A 13,724-nucleotide genomic window follows, 5' to 3' on the forward strand; every position below is an offset into this window, starting at 1 on the left:
TTTTGATGGCTTTTTATGGAATGATATTGTAGTTCAAAGCATACTAAATTGCCATGCAAAATTTCAGAGAGCCCCATAAAAGATTTTTTGAGCAAACAGTCTTTCAGTAAAATCACTGTATAAAAATACAAACAAAGATTTTATGGCATTTTTGGTGTTTAGCCCCTCCTGAAATACAAATTTTCTTCTTACTCATGCCAAATTTTACGTACGTCTTGAAGGCGATCTTAAAATTTGAAACAATTCATTTTCTAGGATAATTCCAAGGCCAAAACACAAAATCGACCATATTGCCCCTGATTGGCTAAAACATATTTTAAAAGCCTTACGTAAGAGTCTAACAAACTCAGAAAAGTTTAAGTTTTTCACAGATACGTTTCTTTCATACATAGCACTCGTAATATTATCTTTACGCGATGAGAACCTTTTCGTTCATTTACAGAACCACTGTTTTTATGTAAATATTTGAAGTTTCTTTTTTACACATTAAAACAAGTTTTACGGCCCAATGTGTGTACAAATTAATTAAGTCTGCAATGTACCATGCACGAAACAGGAAGCTTTTAGCAAAAAAGAGTTGAGTCCAACTATATTAACCGGGCTACGACACTCGGCCTATTCACGGGTGCTGTCCCGCTACTGGTCAACGCGAGAACTTTTGGCTGCTCCCTTTCGGACCTGACCCGGTTCGTTCCTCCTTAGACAACCTGGACACCTTAAGTTTCCATAAGACGACCATATTGACGCTGAGCTTAGCGCGGACACCTGCTCGACATAGGTCCAAGTACCGCACATTTCCCAGTTTCAAGTTGTTCAACAACTCCAGCTTCCAAGTAACTGGATTACAGGCGCGCGCCACAACGCCCGGCGAGCCTACAGCCACTAAATGGAGCGTATAAACATCAAATTATTTTTGGAACGTCGAGATTTGATTTCCATATACGAAACAAATAAATCCCAATTTGGTTCTTTGAAAACTGCTTCAATGTTTACAAATATACATTGCGTGAATAAACCAATGTTTTGCGTTTATTCTGCGAATGGATACATTCGAAATCGAGCACGGCAAGACTCGAACCTGCAATCTTCTGATCCGAAGTCAGACGCGTTATCCATTACGCTACGTGCCCTGTTAAAGAAAAGTATTCAACGTAACTTACATCAATACGAGATTGGTGTAATCTGAATCCGTTTGTGCAGCATCTCGTTCACATGGCAAATCCTTACAAGTAAAGGACTGACCTGAAAATTTCGTTAAATGCGTGAAAGATCATCCTGCACCAGCTATTTGCAAAAGTGCTCTTGAGTTCTGCTTAAACTAACAATTTCACCACATGGAAGAGATTGCCCGTGTCCGTCAAGTATAAACTTCATATGTCTCAAATCCTTTCTCGGTAAATGAAACTGGAAGATATTTGGATTTTAAAACTAAGCAAAGGTTTCTCAATAGTTTTGATTGTCTACGGATTCGTAGAAAGTTTGAACGAGCACGCCAGGATTCGAACCTGGAAACTTCTGATCCGTAGTCAGACGCGTTATCCATTGCGCCACGCACCCACAAGCTTTTACAAATATCGATTTCGTAATGCGATTTAAATGAATTTACCTCAGTTAAAATTTTAAAACTTTAAATGCATTTGTACATACCAAAACTTTGGTTACGTCAAGGTGCTTGTTTTAGGAGATGTACGGTGTATATTTGAAGAAGGGGCAAGAGTCTGATTTTATGACCTAATGTGTAGTAAAATTACCAAGAATACAGTCGCGATTACTTTTTGCATACAAAGTATAGGTATGCCTGCGACTACACCATACTGGTATACGACAGATTTCACATACCTCTATCTCCCGCTGTATATAGGATTAATATATAGATTGCATATTTTGACCTTAAGGGGGCGTCAAACACCAAAAACTAAGATCTTTATGAATTTGTTGTACTCCTACGTAGGGCTTTAAAATAGCACTTTAGGCCAATCGAAAAACAGCATGTTTTCAATCCTGGGAACTACCCTTGCAGTTGTCGTGCTTCAATGTCCCAGGTCGCGTGCAGAATTAGGCTAAAAAGTAGTATGAATGTAGCCAAGATCGATTTTTAGACCATAATTTTAGTGTTTATTTTGCGTCTTTGTAAAAAACGTTTAAATCATGTTTTTTGATGGCTTTTTATGGAATGATATTGTAGTTCAAAGCATACTAAATTGCCATGCAAAATTTCAGAGAGCCCCATAAAAGATTTTTTGAGCAAACAGTCTTTCAGTAAAATCACTGTATAAAAATACAAACAAAGATTTTATGGCATTTTTGGTGTTTAGCCCCTCCTGAAATACAAATTTTCTTCTTACTCATGCCAAATTTTACGTACGTCTTGAAGGCGATCTTAAAATTTGAAACAATTCATTTTCTAGGATAATTCCAAGGCCAAAACACAAAATCGACCATATTGCCCCTGATTGGCTAAAACATATTTTAAAAGCCTTACGTAAGAGTCTAACAAACTCAGAAAAGTTTAAGTTTTTCACAGATACGTTTCTTTCATACATAGCACTCGTAATATTATCTTTACGCGATGAGAACCTTTTCGTTCATTTACAGAACCACTGTTTTTATGTAAATATTTGAAGTTTCTTTTTTACACATTAAAACAAGTTTTACGGCCCAATGTGTGTACAAATTAATTAAGTCTGCAATGTACCATGCACGAAACAGGAAGCTTTTAGCAAAAAAGAGTTGAGTCCAACTATATTAACCGGGCTACGACACTCGGCCTATTCACGGGTGCTGTCCCGCTACTGGTCAACGCGAGAACTTTTGGCTGCTCCCTTTCGGACCTGACCCGGTTCGTTCCTCCTTAGACAACCTGGACACCTTAAGTTTCCATAAGACGACCATATTGACGCTGAGCTTAGCGCGGACACCTGCTCGACATAGGTCCAAGTACCGCACATTTCCCAGTTTCAAGTTGTTCAACAACTCCAGCTTCCAAGTAACTGGATTACAGGCGCGCGCCACAACGCCCGGCGAGCCTACAGCCACTAAATGGAGCGTATAAACATCAAATTATTTTTGGAACGTCGAGATTTGATTTCCATATACGAAACAAATAAATCCCAATTTGGTTCTTTGAAAACTGCTTCAATGTTTACAAATATACATTGCGTGAATAAACCAATGTTTTGCGTTTATTCTGCGAATGGATACATTCGAAATCGAGCACGGCAAGACTCGAACCTGCAATCTTCTGATCCGAAGTCAGACGCGTTATCCATTACGCTACGTGCCCTGTTAAAGAAAAGTATTCAACGTAACTTACATCAATACGAGATTGGTGTAATCTGAATCCGTTTGTGCAGCATCTCGTTCACATGGCAAATCCTTACAAGTAAAGGACTGACCTGAAAATTTCGTTAAATGCGTGAAAGATCATCCTGCACCAGCTATTTGCAAAAGTGCTCTTGAGTTCTGCTTAAACTAACAATTTCACCACATGGAAGAGATTGCCCGTGTCCGTCAAGTATAAACTTCATATGTCTCAAATCCTTTCTCGGTAAATGAAACTGGAAGATATTTGGATTTTAAAACTAAGCAAAGGTTTCTCAATAGTTTTGATTGTCTACGGATTCGTAGAAAGTTTGAACGAGCACGCCAGGATTCGAACCTGGAAACTTCTGATCCGTAGTCAGACGCGTTATCCATTGCGCCACGCACCCACAAGCTTTTACAAATATAGATTTCGTAATCCGATTTAAATGAATTTACCTCAGTTAAAATTTTAAAACTTTAAATGCATTTGTACATACCAAAACTTTGGTTACGTCAAGGTGCTTGTTTTAGGAGATGTACGGTGTATATTTGAAGAAGGGGCAAGAGTCTGATTTTATGACCTAATGTGTAGTAAAATTACCAAGAATACAGTCGCGATTACTTTTTGCATACAAAGTATAGGTATGCCTGCGACTACACCATACTGGTATACGACAGATTTCACATACCTCTATCTCCCGCTGTATATAGGATTAATATATAGATTGCATATTTTGACCTTAAGGAGGCGTCAAACACCAAAAACTAAGATCTTTATGAATTTGTTGTACTCCTACGTAGGGCTTTAAAATAGCACTTTAGGCCAATCGAAAAACAGCATGTTTTCAATCCTGGGAACTACCCTTGCAGTTGTCGTGCTTCAATGTCCCAGGTCGCGTGCAGAATTAGGCTAAAAAGTAGTATGAAAGTAGCCAAGATCGATTTTTAGACCAAAATTTTAGTGTTTATTTTGCGTCTTTGTAAAAAACGTTTGAATCATGTTTTTTGATGGCTTTTTATGGAATGATGTTGTAGTTCAAAGCATACTAAATTGCCATGCAAAATTTCAGAGACCCCCATAAAAGATTTTTTGAGCAAACAGTCTTTCAGTAAAATCACTGTATAAAAATACAAACAAAGATTTTATGGCATTTTTGGTGTTTAGCCCCTCCTGAAATACAAATTTTCTTCTTACTCATGCCAAATTTTACGTACGTCTTGAAGGCGATCTTAAAATTTGAAACAATTCATTTTCTAGGATAATTCCAAGGCCAAAACACAAAATCGACCATATTGCCCCTGATTGGCTAAAACATATTTTAAAAGCCTTACGTAAGAGTCTAACAAACTCAGAAAAATTTAAGTTTTTCACAGATACGTTTCTTTCATACATAGCACTCGTAATATTATCTTTACGCGATGAGAACCTTTTCGTTCATTTACAGAACCACTGTTTTTATGTAAATATTTGAAGTTTCTTTTTTACACATTAAAACAAGTTTTACGAACCAATGTGTGTACAAATTAATTAAGTCTGCAATGTACCATGCACGAAACAGGAAGCTTTTAGCAAAAAAGAGTTGAGTCCAACTATATTAACCGGGCTACGACACTCGGCCTATTCACGGGTGCTGTCCCGCTACTGGTCAACGCGGGAACTTTTGGCTGCTCCCTTTCGGACCTGACCCGGTTCGTTCCTCCTTAGACAACCTGGACACCTTAAGTTTCCATAAGACGACCATATTGACGCTGAGCTTAGCGCGGACACCTGCTCGACATAGGTCCAAGTACCGCACATTTCCCAGTTTCAAGTTGTTCAACAACTCCAGCTTCCAAGTAACTGGATTACAGGCGCGCGCCACAACGCCCGGCGAGCCTACAGCCACTAAATGGAGCGTATAAACATCAAATTATTTTTGGAACGTCGAGATTTGATTTCCATATACGAAACAAATAAATCCCAATTTGGTTCATTGAAAACTGCCTCAATGTTTACAAATATACATTGTGTGAATAAACCAATGTTTTGCGTTTATACTGCGAATGGATACATTCGAAATCAAGCACGGCAAGACTCGAACCTGCAATCTTCTGATCCGAAGTCAGACGCGTTATCCATTACGCTACGTGCCCTGTTAAAGTAAAGTATTCAATGTAACTTACATCAATACGAGATTGGTGTAATCTGAATCCTTTTGTGCAGCATCTCGTTCACATGGCAAATCCTTACAAGTAAAGGACTGACCTGAAAATTTCGTTAAATGCGTGAAAGATCATCCTGCACCAGCTATTTGCAAAAGTGCTCTTGAGTTCTGCTTAAACTAACAATTTCACCACATGGAAGAGATTGCCCGTGTCCGTCAAATATAAACTTCAATGTCTCAAATCCTTTCTCGGTAAATGAAACTGGAAGATATTTGGATTTTAAAACTAAGCAAAGGTTTCTCAATAGTTTTGATTGTCTACGGATTCGTAGAAAGTTTGAACGAGCACGCCAGGATTCGAACCTGGAAACTTCTGATCCGTAGTCAGACGCGTTATCCATTGCGCCACGCACCCACAAGCTTTTACAAATATAGATTTCGTAATGCGATTTAAATGAATTTACCTCAGTTAAAATTTTAAAACTTTAAATGCATTTGTACATACCAAAACTTTGGTTACGTCAAGGTGCTTGTTTTAGGAGATGTACGGTGTATATTTGAAGAAGGGGCAAGAGTCTGATTTTATGACCTAATGTGTAGTAAAATTACCAAGAATACAGTCGCGATTACTTTTTGCATACAAAGTATAGGTATGCCTGCGACTACACCATACTGGTATACGACAGATTTCACATACCTCTATCTCCCGCTGTATATAGGATTAATATATAGATTGCATATTTTGACCTTAAGGGGGCGTCAAACACCAAAAACTAAGATCTTTATGAATTTGTTGTACTCCTACGTAGGGCTTTAAAATAGCACTTTAGGCCAATCGAAAAACAGCATGTTTTCAATCCTGGGAACTACCCTTGCAGTTGGCGTGCTTCAATGTCCCAGGTCGCGTGCAGAATTAGGCTAAAAAGTAGTATGAAAGTAGCCAAGATCGATTTTTAGACCAAAATTTTAGTGTTTATTTTGCGTCTTTGTAAAAAACGTTTGAATCATGTTTTTTGATGGCTTTTTATGGAATGATATTGTAGTTCAAAGCATACTAAATTGCCATGCAAAATTTGAGAGAGCCCCATAAAAGATTTTTTGAGCAAACAGTCTTTCAGTAAAATCACTGTATAAAAATACAAACAAAGATTTTATGGCATTTTTGGTGTTTAGCGACTCCTGAAATACAAATTTTCTTCTTACTCATGCCAAATTTTACGTACGTCTTGAAGGCGATCTTAAAATTTGAAACAATTCATTTTCTAGGATAATTCCAAGGCCAAAACACAAAATCGACCATATTGCCCCTGATTGGCTAAAACATATTTTAAAAGCCTTACGTAAGAGTCTAACAAACTCAGAAAAGTTTAAGTTTTTCACAGATACGTTTCTTTCATACATAGCACTCGTAATATTATCTTTACGCGATGAGAACCTTTTCGTTCATTTACAGAACCACTGTTTTTATGTAAATATTTGAAGTTTCTTTTTTACACATTAAAACAAGTTTTACGGCCCAATGTGTGTACAAATTAATTAAGTCTGCAATGTACCATGCACAAAACAGGAAGCTTTTAGCAAAAAAGAGTTGAGTCCAACTATATTAACCGGGCTACGACACTCGGCCTATTCACGGGTGCTGTCCCGCTACTGGTCAACGCGGGAACTTTTGGCTGCTCCCTTTCGGACCTGACCCGGTTCGTTCCTCCTTAGACAACCTGGACACCTTAAGTTTCCATAAGACGACCATATTGACGCTGAGCTTAGCGCGGACACCTGCTCGACATAGGTCCAAGTACCGCACATTTCCCAGTTTCAAGTTGTTCAACAACTCCAGCTTCCAAGTAACTGGATTACAGGCGCGCGCCACAACGCCCGGCGAGCCTACAGCCACTAAATGGAGCGTATAAACATCAAATTATTTTTGGAACGTCGAGATTTGATTTCCATATACGAAACAAATAAATCCCAATTTGGTTCTTTGAAAACTGCCTCAATGTTTACAAATATACATTGTGTGAATAAACCAATGTTTTGCGTTTATACTGCGAATGGATACATTCGAAATCGAGCACGGCAGGACTCGAACCTGCAATCTTCTGATCCGAAGTCAGACGCGTTATCCATTACGCTACGTGCCCTGTTAAAGTAAAGTATTCAATGTAACTTACATCAATACGAGATTGGTGTAATCTGAATCCTTTTGTGCAGCATCTCGTTCACATGGCAAATCCTTACAAGTAAAGGACTGACCTGAAAATTTCGTTAAATGCGTGAAAGATCATCCTGCACCAGCTATTTGCAAAAGTGCTCTTGAGTTCTGCTTAAACTAACAATTTCACCACATGGAAGAGATTGCCCGTGTCCGTCAAATATAAACTTCAATGTCTCAAATCCTTTCTCGGTAAATGAAACTGGAAGATATTTGGATTTTAAAACTAAGCAAAGGTTTCTCAATAGTTTTGATTGTCTACGGATTCGTAGAAAGTTTGAACGAGCACGCCAGGATTCGAACCTGGAAACTTCTGATCCGTAGTCAGACGCGTTATCCATTGCGCCACGCACCCACAAGCTTTTACAAATATAGATTTCGTAATGCGATTTAAATGAATTTACCTCAGTTAAAATTTTAAAACTTTAAATGCATTTGTACATACCAAAACTTTGGTTACGTCAAGGTGCTTGTTTTAGGAGATGTACGGTGTATATTTGAAGAAGGGGCAAGAGTCTGATTTTATGACCTAATGTGTAGTAAAATTACCAAGAATACAGTCGCGATTACTTTTTGCATACAAAGTATAGGTATGCCTGCGACTACACCATACTGGTATACGACAGATTTCACATACCTCTATCTCCCGCTGTATATAGGATTAATATATAGATTGCATATTTTGACCTTAAGGGGGCGTCAAACACCAAAAACTAAGATCTTTATGAATTTGTTGTACTCCTACGTAGGGCTTTAAAATAGCACTTTAGGCCAATCGAAAAACAGCATGTTTTCAATCCTGGGAACTACCCTTGCAGTTGGCGTGCTTCAATGTCCCAGGTCGCGTGCAGAATTAGGCTAAAAAGTAGTATGAAAGTAGCCAAGATCGATTTTTAGACCAAAATTTTAGTGTTTATTTTGCGTCTTTGTAAAAAACGTTTGAATCATGTTTTTTGATGGCTTTTTATGGAATGATATTGTAGTTCAAAGCATACTAAATTGCCATGCAAAATTTGAGAGAGCCCCATAAAAGATTTTTTGAGCAAACAGTCTTTCAGTAAAATCACTGTATAAAAATACAAACAAAGATTTTATGGCATTTTTGGTGTTTAGCGACTCCTGAAATACAAATTTTCTTCTTACTCATGCCAAATTTTACGTACGTCTTGAAGGCGATCTTAAAATTTGAAACAATTCATTTTCTAGGATAATTCCAAGGCCAAAACACAAAATCGACCATATTGCCCCTGATTGGCTAAAACATATTTTAAAAGCCTTACGTAAGAGTCTAACAAACTCAGAAAAGTTTAAGTTTTTCACAGATACGTTTCTTTCATACATAGCACTCGTAATATTATCTTTACGCGATGAGAACCTTTTCGTTCATTTACAGAACCACTGTTTTTATGTAAATATTTGAAGTTTCTTTTTTACACATTAAAACAAGTTTTACGGCCCAATGTGTGTACGAATTAATTAAGTCTGCAATGTACCATGCACAAAACAGGAAGCTTTTAGCAAAAAAGAGTTGAGTCCAACTATATTAACCGGGCTACGACACTCGGCCTATTCACGGGTGTTGTCCCGCTACTGGTCAACGCGGGAACTTTTGGCTGCTCCCTTTCGGACCTGACCCGGTTCGTTCCTCCTTAGACAACCTGGACACCTTAAGTTTCCATAAGACGACCATATTGACGCTGAGCTTAGCGCGGACACCTGCTCGACATAGGTCCAAGTACCGCACATTTCCCAGTTTCAAGTTGTTCAACAACTCCAGCTTCCAAGTAACTGGATTACAGGCGCGCGCCACAACGCCCGGCGAGCCTACAGCCACTAAATGGAGCGTATAAACATCAAATTATTTTTGGAACGTCGAGATTTGATTTCCATATACGAAACAAATAAATCCCAATTTGGTTCTTTGAAAACTGCCTCAATGTTTACAAATATACATTGTGTGAATAAACCAATGTTTTGCGTTTATACTGCGAATGGATACATTCGAAATCGAGCACGGCAGGACTCGAACCTGCAATCTTCTGATCCGAAGTCAGACGCGTTATCCATTACGCTACGTGCCCTGTTAAAGTAAAGTATTCAATGTAACTTACATCAATACGAGATTGGTGTAATCTGAATCCGTTTGTGCAGCATCTCGTTCACATGGCAAATCCTTACAAGTAAAGGACTGACCTGAAAATTTCGTTAAATGCGTGAAAGATCATCCTGCACCAGCTATTTGCAAAAGTGCTCTTGAGTTCTGCTTAAACTAACAATTTCACCACATGGAAGAGATTGCCCGTGTCCGTCAAATATAAACTTCAATGTCTCAAATCCTTTCTCGGTAAATGAAACTGGAAGATATTTGGATTTTAAAACTAAGCAAAGGTTTCTCAATAGTTTTGATTGTCTACGGATTCGTAGAAAGTTTGAACGAGCACGCCAGGATTCGAACCTGGAAACTTCTGATCCGTAGTCAGACGCGTTATCCATTGCGCCACGCACCCACAAGCTTTTACAAATATAGATTTCGTAATGCGATTTAAATGAATTTACCTCAGTTAAAATTTTAAAACTTTAAATGCATTTGTACATACCAAAACTTTGGTTACGTCAAGGTGCTTGTTTTAGGAGATGTACGGTGTATATTTGAAAAAGGGGCAAGAGTCTGATTTTATGACCTAATGTGTAGTAAAATTACCAAGAATACAGTCGCGATTACTTTTTGCATACAAAGTATAGGTATGCCTGCGACTACACCATACTGGTATACGACAGATTTCACATACCTCTATCTCCCGCTGTATATAGGATTAATATATAGATTGCATATTTTGACCTTAAGGGGGCGTCAAACACCAAAAACTAAGATCTTTATGAATTTGTTGTACTCCTACGTAGGGCTTTAAAATAGCACTTTAGGCCAATCGAAAAACAGCATGTTTTCAATCCTGGGAACTACCCTTGCAGTTGTCGTGCTTCAATGTCCCAGGTCGCGTGCAGAATTAGGCTAAAAAGTAGTATGAAAGTAGCCAAGATCGATTTTTAGACCATAATTTTAGTGTTTATTTTGCGTCTTTGTAAAAAACGTTTGAATCATGTTTTTTGATGGCTTTTTATGGAATGATATTGTAGTTCAAAGCATACTAAATTGCCATGCAAAATTTCAGAGAGCCCCATAAAAGATTTTTTGAGCAAACAGTCTTTCAGTAAAATCACTGTATAAAAATACAAACAAAGATTTTATGGCATTTTTGGTGTTTAGCCCCTCCTGAAATACAAATTTTCTTCTTACTCATGCCAAATTTTACGTACGTCTTGAAGGCGATCTTAAAATTTGAAACAATTCATTTTCTAGGATAATTCCAAGGCCAAAACAAAAAATCGACCATATTGCCCCTGATTGGCTAAAACATATTTTAAAAGCCTTACGTAAGAGTCTAACAAACTCAGAAAAGTTTAAGTTTTTCACAGATACGTTTCTTTCATACATAGCACTCGTAATATTATCTTTACGCGATGAGAACCTTTTCGTTCATTTACAGAACCACTGTTTTTATGTAAATATTTGAAGTTTCTTTTTTACACATTAAAACAAGTTTTACGGGCCAATGTGTGTACAAATTAATTAAGTCTGCAATGTACCATGCACGAAACAGGAAGCTTTTAGCAAAAAAGAGTTGAGTCCAACTATATTAACCGGGCTACGACACTCGGCCTATTCACGGGTGCTGTCCCGCTACTGGTCAACGCGGGAACTTTTGGCTGCTCCCTTTCGGACCTGACCCGGTTCGTTCCTCCTTAGACAACCTGGACACCTTAAGTTTCCATAAGACGACCATATTGACGCTGAGCTTAGCGCGGACACCTGCTCGACATAGGTCCAAGTACCGCACATTTCCCAGTTTCAAGTTGTTCAACAACTCCAGCTTCCAAGTAACTGGATTACAGGCGCGCGCCACAACGCCCGGCGAGCCTACAGCCACTAAATGGAGCGTATAAACATCAAATTATTTTTGGAACGTCGAGATTTGATTTCCATATACGAAATAAATAAATCCCAATTTGGTTCTTTGAAAACTGCCTCAATGTTTACAAATATACATTGTGTGAATAAACCAATGTTTTGCGTTTATACTGCGAATGGATACATTCGAAATCGTGCACGGCAGGACTCGAACCTGCAATCTTCTGATCCGAAGTCAGACGCGTTATACATTAAGCTACGTGCCCTGTTAAAGAAAAGTATTCAACGTAACTTACATCAATACGAGATTGGTGTAATCTGAATCCGTTTGTGCAGCATCTCGTTCACATGGCAAATCGTTACAAGTAAAGGACTGACCTGAAAATTTCGTTAAATGCGTGAAAGATCATCCTGCACCAGCTATTTGCAAAAGTGCTCTTGAGTTCTGCTTAAACTAACAATTTCACCACATGGAAGAGATTGCCCGTGTCCGTCAAGTATAAACTTCATATGTCTCAAATCCTTTCTCGGTAAATGAAACTGGAAGATATTTGGATTTTAAAACTAAGCAAAGGTTTCTCAATAGTTTTGATTGTCTACGGATTCGTAGAAAGTTTGAACGAGCACGCCAGGATTCGAACCTGGAAACTTCTGATCCGTAGTCAGACGCGTTATCCATTGCGCCACGCACCCACAAGCTTTTACAAATATAGATTTCGTAATGCGATTTAAATGAATTTACCTCAGTTAAAATTTTAAAACTTTAAATGCATTTGTACATACCAAAACTTTGGTTACGTCAAGGTGCTTGTTTTAGGAGATGTACGGTGTATATTTGAAAAAGGGGCAAGAGTCTGATTTTATGACCTAATGTGTAGTAAAATTACCAAGAATACAGTCGCGATTACTTTTTGCATACAAAGAATAGGTATGCCTGCGACTACACCATACTGGTATACGACAGATTTCACATACCTCTATCTCCCGCTGTATATAGGATTAATATATAGATTGCATATTTTGACCTTAAGGGGGCGTCAAACACCAAAAACTAAGATCTTTATGAATTTGTTGTACTCCTACGTAGGGCTTTAAAATAGCACTTTAAGCCAATCGAAAAACAGCATGTTTTCAATCCTGGGAACTACCCTTGCAGTTGGCGTGCTTCAATGTCCCAGGTCGCGTGCAGAATTAGGCTAAAAAGTAGTATGAAAGTAGCCAAGATCGATTTTTAGACCAAAATTTTAGTGTTTATTTTGCGTCTTTGTAAAAAACGTTTGAATCATGATTTTTGATGGCTTTTTATGGAATGATATTGTAGTTCAAAGCATACTAAATTGCCATGCAAAATTTCAGAGAGCCCCATAAAAGATTTTTTGAGCAAACAGTCTTTCAGTAAAATCACTGTATAAAAATACAAACAAAGATTTTATGGCATTTTTGGTGTTTAGCCGCTCCTGAAATACAAATTTTCTTCTTACTCATGCCAAATTTTACGTACGTCTTGAAGGCGTTCTTAAAATTTGAAACAATTCATTTTCTAGGATAATTCCAAGGCCAAAACACAAAATCGACCATATTGCCCCTGATTGGCTGAAACATATTTTAAAAGCCTTACGTAAGAGTCTAACAAATTCAGAAAAGTTTAAGTTTTTCACAGATACGTTTCTTTCATACATAGCACTCGTAATATTATCTTTACGCGATGAGAACCTTTTCGTTCATTTACAGAACCACTGTTTTTATGTAAATATTTGAAGTTTCTTTTTTACACATTAAAACAAGTTTTACGGGCCAATGTGTGTACAAATTAATTAAGTCTGCAATGTACCATACACGAAACAAGAAGCTTTTAGCAAAAAAGAGTTGAGTCCAACTATATTAACCGGGCTACGACACTCGGCCTATTCACGGGTGCTGTCCCGCTACTGGTCAACGCGGGAACTTTTGGCTGCTCCCTTTCGGACCTGATCCGGTTCGTTCCTCCTTAGACAACCTGGACACCTTAAGTTTCCATAAGACGACCATATTGTCGCTGAGCTTAGCGCGGACACCTGCTCGACATAGGTCCAAGTACCGCACATTTCCCAGTTTCAAG

At 38.2% G+C, this 13,724-nt stretch overlaps 11 non-coding genes across 11 annotated transcripts; all 11 read right to left on the reverse strand.

The window, feature by feature from the left end:
• Window positions 1–1,057: 1,057 nt before the first annotated feature.
• Window positions 1,058–1,130, reverse strand: Trnar-ucg (transfer RNA arginine (anticodon UCG)). The gene has a single exon. It is a non-coding gene; the product is annotated as a tRNA-Arg (tRNA).
• A 354-nt stretch (window positions 1,131–1,484) lies between these two features.
• On the reverse strand, window positions 1,485–1,557 carry Trnar-acg (transfer RNA arginine (anticodon ACG)). Its single transcript has one exon. It is a non-coding gene; the product is annotated as a tRNA-Arg (tRNA).
• Window positions 1,558–3,210: 1,653 nt separating this feature from the next.
• On the reverse strand, window positions 3,211–3,283 carry Trnar-ucg (transfer RNA arginine (anticodon UCG)). The gene has a single exon. It is a non-coding gene; the product is annotated as a tRNA-Arg (tRNA).
• A 354-nt stretch (window positions 3,284–3,637) lies between these two features.
• Window positions 3,638–3,710, reverse strand: Trnar-acg (transfer RNA arginine (anticodon ACG)). Its single transcript has one exon. It is a non-coding gene; the product is annotated as a tRNA-Arg (tRNA).
• A 1,653-nt stretch (window positions 3,711–5,363) lies between these two features.
• On the reverse strand, window positions 5,364–5,436 carry Trnar-ucg (transfer RNA arginine (anticodon UCG)). Its single transcript has one exon. It is a non-coding gene; the product is annotated as a tRNA-Arg (tRNA).
• Window positions 5,437–5,789: 353 nt separating this feature from the next.
• Window positions 5,790–5,862, reverse strand: Trnar-acg (transfer RNA arginine (anticodon ACG)). Its single transcript has one exon. It is a non-coding gene; the product is annotated as a tRNA-Arg (tRNA).
• A 1,653-nt stretch (window positions 5,863–7,515) lies between these two features.
• Trnar-ucg (transfer RNA arginine (anticodon UCG)) lies at window positions 7,516–7,588 on the reverse strand. Its single transcript has one exon. It is a non-coding gene; the product is annotated as a tRNA-Arg (tRNA).
• Window positions 7,589–7,941: 353 nt separating this feature from the next.
• Trnar-acg (transfer RNA arginine (anticodon ACG)) lies at window positions 7,942–8,014 on the reverse strand. Its single transcript has one exon. It is a non-coding gene; the product is annotated as a tRNA-Arg (tRNA).
• Window positions 8,015–9,667: 1,653 nt separating this feature from the next.
• On the reverse strand, window positions 9,668–9,740 carry Trnar-ucg (transfer RNA arginine (anticodon UCG)). The gene has a single exon. It is a non-coding gene; the product is annotated as a tRNA-Arg (tRNA).
• Window positions 9,741–10,093: 353 nt separating this feature from the next.
• Window positions 10,094–10,166, reverse strand: Trnar-acg (transfer RNA arginine (anticodon ACG)). Its single transcript has one exon. It is a non-coding gene; the product is annotated as a tRNA-Arg (tRNA).
• Window positions 10,167–12,246: 2,080 nt separating this feature from the next.
• Trnar-acg (transfer RNA arginine (anticodon ACG)) lies at window positions 12,247–12,319 on the reverse strand. Its single transcript has one exon. It is a non-coding gene; the product is annotated as a tRNA-Arg (tRNA).
• Between the last annotated feature and the right edge of the window lie 1,405 nt (window positions 12,320–13,724).

This window comes from Clavelina lepadiformis, chromosome 7 (genome assembly GCF_947623445.1).
Source record: "Clavelina lepadiformis chromosome 7, kaClaLepa1.1, whole genome shotgun sequence".
Lineage (NCBI taxonomy): Eukaryota > Metazoa > Chordata > Ascidiacea > Aplousobranchia > Clavelinidae > Clavelina > Clavelina lepadiformis.